At 36.1% G+C, this 9,331-nt stretch overlaps 1 non-coding gene across 1 annotated transcript; it reads left to right on the top strand.

Moving 5' to 3' along the window:
• The first annotated feature begins 449 nt into the window (after positions 1-449).
• LOC131183474 (small nucleolar RNA R71) lies at positions 450-556 on the top strand. The gene has a single exon (XR_009151531.1). It is a non-coding gene; the product is annotated as a small nucleolar RNA R71 (small nucleolar RNA).
• The last annotated feature ends 8,775 nt before the right edge of the window (positions 557-9,331 follow it).

The raw sequence follows: 9,331 nt of genomic DNA, 5'->3' as shown, positions 1-9,331 counted from the left end.
CTGGATTATATGTAGCAAAAAAAGAATTACCAACTGATTTCTGATTGTAATTTCCAACAAAATCGACTTGCTCATTTCCAAACTCTTACCCATAGGAAGGAAAATCATTAATACAATGCATATTTCCCGCACCAACATCTTCTGTATGACTAGATCCTCCAATTGATGAGTCAACCTTCATGCTTAACTTATCCATTTTTCTCGTCAAAGCATCAAATTTGGCATTGAACATACTCATGGCATCTAATTCATATACACCAGCTGGTGGCTTCTTCATTTCATTTCTTTCACAGCTCCATTGATAATTATTGTAAGCAATTTTATCCAATGCTGAATAAGCTTCATCTTCTGACTTCTCCATAAGATCACCTCCTAAAGATGCATCAATTATACTTCTAATTGCTGGAGAAACACCATTGTAGAAATGTTGAACTAGCATCCATTTAGGGATTCCATGATGTGGACATCTCCTTTGAAGATCCTTATATCTCTCCCAAGCTTCATAGAGACTCTCATCATCCCTTGGTCTGAAAGAAGTTAATTCATTTCTCAATTTTGCAGTCTTGCTAGGAGGAAAGTATTGAGCCAAGAAAGCTTGTGACAACTCATCCCAAGTAGTTATTGAGCTCGAAGGTAATGAATGCAACCACTCCCTAGCACGATCCTTCAAAGAAAAAGGAAATAATCTCAATCGGATGGCATCATCTGACACTCCATTTATCTTCAGCATGTCACTAATCTCAAGAAAATGTGCAAGGTGCACATGTGGACTCTCAGTAGGACCTCCCCCAAACTGTGATTGTTGAACCATTTGACAAAGTGAGGGCTTCAACTCAAAGTTGTTTGCTTCCACTCTAGGCCTTGTAATACTCGGTCTAAAATCTCCAAAACTAGGAAAAGCATGATCCTTAATTGATCAGTTGTTATTGTTTGCTATAACTTCTATCACTTGTTGCTCTTGCTGTTGCTCTTGTTGTCTTTGAATTCTGAGTTCAGCTTTTCTTCTTTTAGACTCTGCTCTTAAAGCTTTAGCTGTCTTTTCAATCTCAGGATCAAAAATTAAATCAATTTCTGCACTTTTTGTTCTTCTCATATAAAAGATATGTACCTGAAAAACCAAAATAAGAAAATCTCAAAGTAAAATGATAAAGAAAAGAAATTAAAATTAAAAATAAAATGCCCAAATTAACCAAACAATCAATCGTCTAATATCAAACAAAACAAATCCCCGGCAACGGCGTCAAAAACTTGGTTGCATACTCCACAAGTATACGGGTCGTTCAAATATTAAAGAAAAGATATCGTCCCACAGAGATTTGTTGTTTGAGTATCAAACTATAAAAGTCACGATTATTTGGGCTATCGATAATTTGTGTCAAAAATAGAGTAAGAGATGCAACAAATTAAATTGGGAAAATAAGGAAATTATATTGAATTAAGTAATTAAAATTCTAAGCACTATACCAATTTACTAAAATTTCAGCAAGTGACAAAAGATTTAATTAATTAATGGTAAAAATTAATTCCAGAGTTGAGGTTTATGAAGTAAATTTCATTGGGATTTGGATAGGCAAAGCCAAGATTAAGGGAAATACAAGTTTGAAGGAAGTTGATTTTAATTTCCTTTAATTTCTCTTTTAAGCAAACTAAAGAGTGTTTTAAAAGAAACTAAACCCCATTCTCATGCGATGTTTAATTACCCAAAACCCTTTAAGTATTTTAATCAACTTGAAATTTCTCTTGACCCACTAGTTTATTTCTAACACTAGGTGATTAAGTTCATTTTCTTGATTATCTATCATAGATTTTTACCTGCCGGTCCTTTAATCTAAGATTAAGAACAAAACCGAAAGGGTACCAATAATGGGTATGTAAATAAGCACACAAGATAAAAATCAAAGCTTATATATATTAAAATCTAGTTAAAACTAGTCCAAATCTACAAATAAAACTTAAATTATTACACCCAACTCTGAAATCTTAAGCATCTACTCACTCATGCTTATATTTACAAGTAAAAAATATGAAATAGAGCAAGAAAACATGAAAATAAAACTAAAAATAAAAGAACCCAGAAGAAGAAAATCTAAATCTCTAAAAATGGAAGCTGGAAAACGTCACTCTGCAGGTGTTCTTCCACCAAAAATGGCGTGATTCCCTCTTTCCTTCTTCTTTTGATTTTTCTCTCTCTTTCTCCTTATGGTAAAAATGAGAATATGATGCTTATATATCCCCTCAAGGTTTGCCTTAAAAATAGTCTCTAAAGGGATAAAGACAAAAGGTGTAAAAGGTGTGAAAAGAAAAAATTTTTCCATGTCAGCAAATCTGCCAGCGCCATCCCACATGCCTCATGTTGATTTAAGTTGTTTTCCACATGCCTTATGTTGATTCGGAGGAGGAGCTTTTAGATTCTGCACGACCAGCTACACGGGGCATGTTGAAGCCCTTGAAACTTTCGATGTGTTTTATTCCGAAATGTCTGTTTACACGACCCAGTGTGAATTTACATGCCTCATGTGGATTCTTGCTGGCTGACTCTTATCTTCACATGACCCTCAACATGGGGCATGTTGAAGCCCTTGAAACTTTTGGCGTGTTTTGTTTCGTAATCTCTGTTTACACGACCCAGTGCGAATTTACATGTCTCATGTGGATTCCTGCTGGCTGACTCTTATCTTCACACGACCCTCAACACGGGGCATATTGAAGCCCTTGAAAGTTTCGGCTGGACTTCTTTAAGTGAATTTTCTTTATTTTTCACACTACTTTAGGCTTCCAAATCACTTTGAATTTCTTCTATATAGACCTTTTTGCCTTTAAACCTTATTAAAACCTATCAAAAATATTAAAATTCCGAAAATCAAATATAATGAAACTAAAATTAACAAATTAACTAAAATAAACATTAAAAGTATAAAATTACTAAACTAAAAAGGCAAAATGGATGCAAAACTACCCTAAAATACTTATATAAAATGAGTTTATCAATAACTGTGCAATCCATCAAGCACCTATTGCCCACATAAATCTTCAAGTAGATAAACTGCTTATGACTAAAAATCAGATTAATAACCCAATCCCCATTCCACAAAACCCAAATCCTCCTGAAAAACCGTTAGCCTCAACTCTGTGAGAAAATGAGAACCCCAATCTACTAATAACCTGATCTGCCTTCAACCCACTAATTCTAGTCTCCAATAGGACAGCCATGGAAGGCTTAGACAGTTGAACAAACAACTTCAAAGAACGACAAAAATTGGAGCTGCCTGCTCCTTGAGCATTCCAAACTAAGATAGACATAAACACATAAAGAATAGAGAACAAATCCTCAATCATGCATTTGGAGATTTGCCTCCTCGTTGCTACCTTCATAATCAATACCCTCTTCATCGCTATGTTCCTCTTCATACTCCCCTTCTGCCGATTGAATTAAATAATTTTCAATCAACATTCTAGAGGAACTAGAACCCACCTTTCCCAAATCTGGTGGCCTACGCGCCTTAAAGAAACAAGTTGTCCCATCCTTCTCCATTCCACTACCACCTCTTCTACGCTCCATATCTCCCTCCTACCTTGTCACACCAAGTCTCTCCCCTCCATTCTATTTATAAAAAAAATTAATTTTATGATTTAATAATCCAAATCCTATAACTAAGGAGCACATATTTAAATTTTTATATCTATGACAAATGTTTAAAATTATAGCATTATTTATTACTAATTTTCTTCTTAGCAGTTCCTTCTTCATTATATTTAATTTAATCGTATTTTCACATTTCCTTCTTTTTTCATATTTTCTATTTGGATTGCATTCTCATATGATATTTTAATAATTATATTTGTTCTAATTCTATTTTAATGTGTATTCAATTGATGTGTTTATATAAAGAGCCTAAATCAATCCCATTATAATTTGAATTAAAACATTAATTCTATTTCTATTTTTATTTTTTTCAATCTTTTTTTTAATTAAACTATTAATTATAATTCTATTTTAATTTGTTACACAAGATACAATTTTAATTTTTAATTTTAGTTAATTTTGCCTATTATGTTTTTTTTCAATTTTTTTTTTTATTTAAAGAAAGAACAAATTGCATTAATCAAGTTGATGAAGAGCATCAACAAGTACAAAAGATTTGACAACGTTTGGAACTTCTTCTATCCACACCGCCTCAACCACCACAACACCTTGAATTTTAGCCATCTCATGAGCCGCCATTACCTCCTCGATGAACGAAAGCCCATTCACAGTACCCAAAGCACTCCTGAAGCTGAACACAATCTGCAATAGCCATACTCAAACCAGTCTCAAAATGATGACCCACCTTCAGCAAATCCACTACCTGCTTGCAGTTTGACTCCACAATTAAAAGAAGGAAACGAAGATCCGTAGCCAACTGAAATCCATGCGCTATAGCATGCGCCTCAGCTACAACAACATCCCAATTTCCCACCACTGTCTTTGAAGTCGAAAATAACACTGCACCCACAGCATCACGAAAAGAGCTCCAAAGCTGATAAAACCATTTCCCCCAACTCTAGCATTAGTATTTAATTTAATCACACCCGCTCTTGGAGGAACCCACCCGTGAAAATTGAGTCGACTTCGATCTTGATGCTCTATACCCACATCCATTAAGAGCCTTAAACTCCTTAAGTGTCTGACCAGTTTGGCAAGAAATAGAAACACAATCCAGTTGGATTTGTTCATGCAAATTCTTATTACAGGCAAAACATATATTATAACAGATCATAGCAAAACAGATTAAATCTTCCCTTAACAACTGCTGCCCTACCTCATAGAATCATGACTTAAAGCTATCACCACTCAATTGACGAATATGAGGGAGTCCCACATGAGATCTTACAGACCTAATAGCTACACAGTCACGACAAAGATGTAAAATAGACTCCCCATATCCACAAAATATACATGTTGAAAGAAATAAGTCGTTGCAAAGTCAAAGGGGTAGGGAGAACATCAAGCACAGCTCGCCACAAAAAACTGAGTACTTTTGGAGGAGCTTGGAGATGCCAAATCACTGTCCACACATTCAACGCCGGAACAGAAGTTGAAATAGCACTTAAATTTGGTGATAATAACCGTAGAGCAACTCTATATCCACTCTTCAAAGCATAACTTCCTTGAGAATCAAAATGCCATACTAAAACATCCGCTCTCGATGTGGAACTCGAAGGAATTTTACAAATCCGCTCAACATCCACAGGCAGGAAAATTTGTGAAAGAATACACCAATTCCATGCCCCCGTGTTTTGGTCAATAAGCATAGACATTGTCACATCCAGGGGCAAAACTTGAGGTGGTGTAATAATTTGAAATTATGTTGGTTCAGGTATCCATTTATCCCTTCAAACACGTATTTTCTCTTCATTCCCAACTTGCCATCGTAATCCACATAATAAAATCTCATGTTCCGCTAATATACTCTGCCAAGTATAGCTTGGACAATTACCAACTGAGGCAGAAAGAAAACAACCCTGCAGAAAATATCGAGCCTTCAACACATGAGCAAGAAGGGACACAGGGAATCTTAACAATCTCCATCCCTGCTTTGCTAATAATGCCTAATTAAAACACTCAAAATCCCAAGAACCTAGACTGTCTTCATCTTTGGGGCGACATAAGTGCCTCCAACAACACAAATGTAGCTTTTCTCTGGAAATGTCTTTTACCCACCAAAATTGACTCACTATAGCTCGTTGATGCAGTCTAGCCCAATCCTGCTTGTTGATGCAAATGAAAACAACTCTCTTAAACGGACCCACCACCGTGGGAAGACCTAAATAAATTTCATGATACTGCACGACACGAACATTCAGTTGTCTCGCTAATTCCCATTTTGCCTTATCTTTTAGATTTGCACTAAAGGAGAGTTCGAATTTATGCAGATTAACTATTTGCCCCGACAACTGCTCATACCGCTGTAGAACTATAGAAAGACCACCTGCTTTTATAGATAAAGCTCAGCCAAAAATTACAGTCATCAATAAACAACAAATGAGAGATGGAGCACCTTTACAAAGCTGCACACCATGCAATCTTCTCGCCTGCACCTCCTGATGTAATAAACCCAACAAACCCTCCGAGCACAACAAAAATAGACAAGGAGAAATTAGATCCCTTTGCCAAATTCCACGACTAGGATTAATTTTACCAACTGACTCACTATTAATAAGCATTGAATAAGACACAGATGTTGATAAGCATCATGAGGGTAAAATGGCCGAACCACTTCTCATATTCAAAGGAGCAATCACAAGAGTTAGGCCAAGGCATTGCAAGGACTAATTCAAACACATATTGATCAACTATGGCAGCCCAACATGCAAAGAATTCAAGAGAAGCACAAGCATGGCATGTTGATGCAATTTGGTATTCAAAGTGAATAGAACCATTGTCCAACGAAGTAAGCTGAACCAAGGTCCAACCAAGTACACCAAACCAAACCTCTTTCATTTAGCAACCTTGCACTGTGTGAGCTTTATCCAAGTTGCAAAGGAAAGTGAGAGAGTCTCTTGTCTAAGATATAAAGGAAAAAAGCAACATTGCCATTTTCAGCTACAAGACAAAAGATACTTTTGTGATCAGATTTCAAATTTAAATTTGGTTCAGACTTATGAATGTAGTTTTTACCTAAAATGGGGTTGAATGTATTTTATCCAATACTTAGAGAAACTCTTGGATAAACACTCCAAGGGTTGGCCAAATCATGGGTAGCTTTATAAGGCTTTCTTCTTTATTTTGTTGGTTCAGTTTTTAGAATCTGCCATTGTTAAGATTGCAAGCTTAAGAACTCCTTTGAGAGAGTTTTATGTATGTTCTTCCTAAGTTTCACTAAGAACTTAGATTCAATATAAGTTAGTCACTTATATTGTCTCATTTTGATATTTGTTGTAATTTGGCATAAGTTGCCCTATTTATATCAGATCCTTAACTTTCTTCTACTAATCAAAGTGGTTATTCATCACATGTTGGCATTTCTATCATCTTGTTAGTAAAAGAGTTGTCTAAGTTGTGATTCTTGTTTGGCTTTGGACATTCCAAGGAAAAATCATTTCAACAGAATGTGGGCTTGCTTTCAGCCTAGACGAGAGCATGCATCATTTGGTATCAGAGCTCTTGGCATTCAAAACCAAATGAGCTTTCATCTTTATTGTCTTTTTCTTTGGTTTTAAAGTCTACTCCTTTGTGTTGAGTCGAACCTTTGTGTCTGCTTCTCAAAATTTTCTTTTCATGTTCTTACTTGTCATATTTTCCTTAGTTTTATTTATTTGTATTGTTGCTCTTCCTTACTGCCTTTCTTTAACCTATTTTGCATCTTGTATTATTTTGAATGTATGTGTGCTGGGAGTTGACTAATGTTTTGAAGAGTTAAAGTCTGCCTAAAAGTGAAATTAGCAGATTTGGCCTAATAGGAGGTTTAGGAGTGAATTTTGGAAACCTAAGCAAACCCATCAAAAAAATTGTAAAACTTGCTAGGCCAACTAGATAGTGTCTAAGAAGATATCATGTAAAATTTCAGTATGAAATTCCTCTATTTGTGTAGGGTACCAAAATTTGGCCATAAATTGGACTTTAATTTGTTCACAAAGCAAATCCACCCAGAAAATTTTGAAATCTTATAGGCTATCTAGATAGCGTATTGGGAGTATCCATACCAAATTTCAAGTTAAAATTCAACCTTTTGCCTATAAAATAAGTACTAGGCTGCAGGTTACACTATTTCATATACCAAACCAATGTAGAATGAGCTAAATTTTATGGGACATCTCACCTCTATGTGGGGAAGTTGGTCGTCAATTTTGGGAAAGAAATTCTATCATTTGCTTAAATCTCTCTGCAAATAGTTTCTCAAAATTACTTTTCTTGTTTGTCATAACATCCATTTTGAAGTCTACCTTTTTTACTTTGCCTCTAGTGTCATAATACATGTGTTATAGTTTTCGTTTTGTTCATCTTGTTTATGTGGATATCAATCTTAGACAGTGTTTGGGGATTTCTTATGTTGACATATCCAATTCCAAGGGAACCTTGAATTGAGCATATTGAGAGGAAAAAGGCTTGAGAGTTGTGAGCATAGCAAGATGGTAAAAGCTGGTTGTGCTAAACACGAGTGGAGTCAACCTTCTTGAGAGTAAACATGTAAGGGAGTAAATGAGGGATTTTTATTGCTAACTTTATTTGTTTGCAGCTTAAACCATGTCACAAGAAAGGAAAGAAGAAAAACGTAGTAGGAGGAGAAGTAAAGGTAGGAATGAGAAAGCTAGTAATCTGTTGAGAGAGCAAGCAATAGAGCAATAATTTGAGAGGATGTTTGCCTTTATGAGAGATGTAAAGGACAAGTTAGAAAGGGATGATGAACAGTTTGAGAAGTTGAGGAGAGAAAGGGAAAGTGAGAGGAGACGGGGTGATGAGAGGTAAGGTAGAAGAGGGAATTTGGGAATTCATATTAGGGAAAATAGGAGACATAGGAGGGAACATGAAAGAGCAAAACCTTATGATCCAGATTGGGGAGATGACTAGTATGAGGAATAGTGGGGAGATCATGATTTTAATTACCATGCCTCTCAAGCAAGTGGGAGAGGAATTTGGCTACCACACCCTAGGGGAAGAGGGATGAGAGGTAAAAAAAAATGGTAGGGTACCTAGGAGAGAGCAATGGGGAAGAGATGACTTTGGAGAGAGAGATGGTTACGGTTATGGAAGAGAGAGGGAGAGAGTTGATGAGAACATCGAGAACATTAAAAAGAAGATCACCATTCTCTGGCAAAAATGATCCCAATGTGTATTTGGAGCGGGAAAGGCAAGTAGAATTGATTTTTAAGTGTCACCATCATTCAAAAGAGAAGAAGGTAATGTTGGTAGCCGTTGAATTTAAGGAATATGCTATTATGTGGTGGGACTGGTTGCAATCTAGGAGAAGGAAGAATGGGGCTAAATGGTAGAAACTTGGGAGGAGATGAAGAATTTGTTGAGGGATGGGTTTGTGCCTCCACATTGCTATAGGGAGCTTTACCAAAGGTTGTAAAGGTTGGTTCACAGGTCCTAAAGTGTTAAAGGCTACCACAAAGCTATGGAGATTGCCATGATTAGAACTAATATTGAAGAGGATCCAGAAGTTACCATGGCTAGATTCCTTAATGGGCTGAATTAAGACATAGCCAACATAGTGGACTTACACCACTACATGGATGCGAATGAGATGGAGTCCATGGTCATAAAAGTTGAGAAACAGCTTAAGAAGAAGAATTTGGCTAAGTATGGTAGTGCAACCTATTCAACTCTTAAGCCTTCATGGAAGCCGAA

This window comes from Hevea brasiliensis, chromosome 9 (genome assembly GCF_030052815.1).
Source record: "Hevea brasiliensis isolate MT/VB/25A 57/8 chromosome 9, ASM3005281v1, whole genome shotgun sequence".
NCBI lineage: Eukaryota > Viridiplantae > Streptophyta > Magnoliopsida > Malpighiales > Euphorbiaceae > Hevea > Hevea brasiliensis.
Note: the sequence above shows the minus strand (reverse complement) of the source record. Positions and strands in the feature narration are given on the sequence as shown.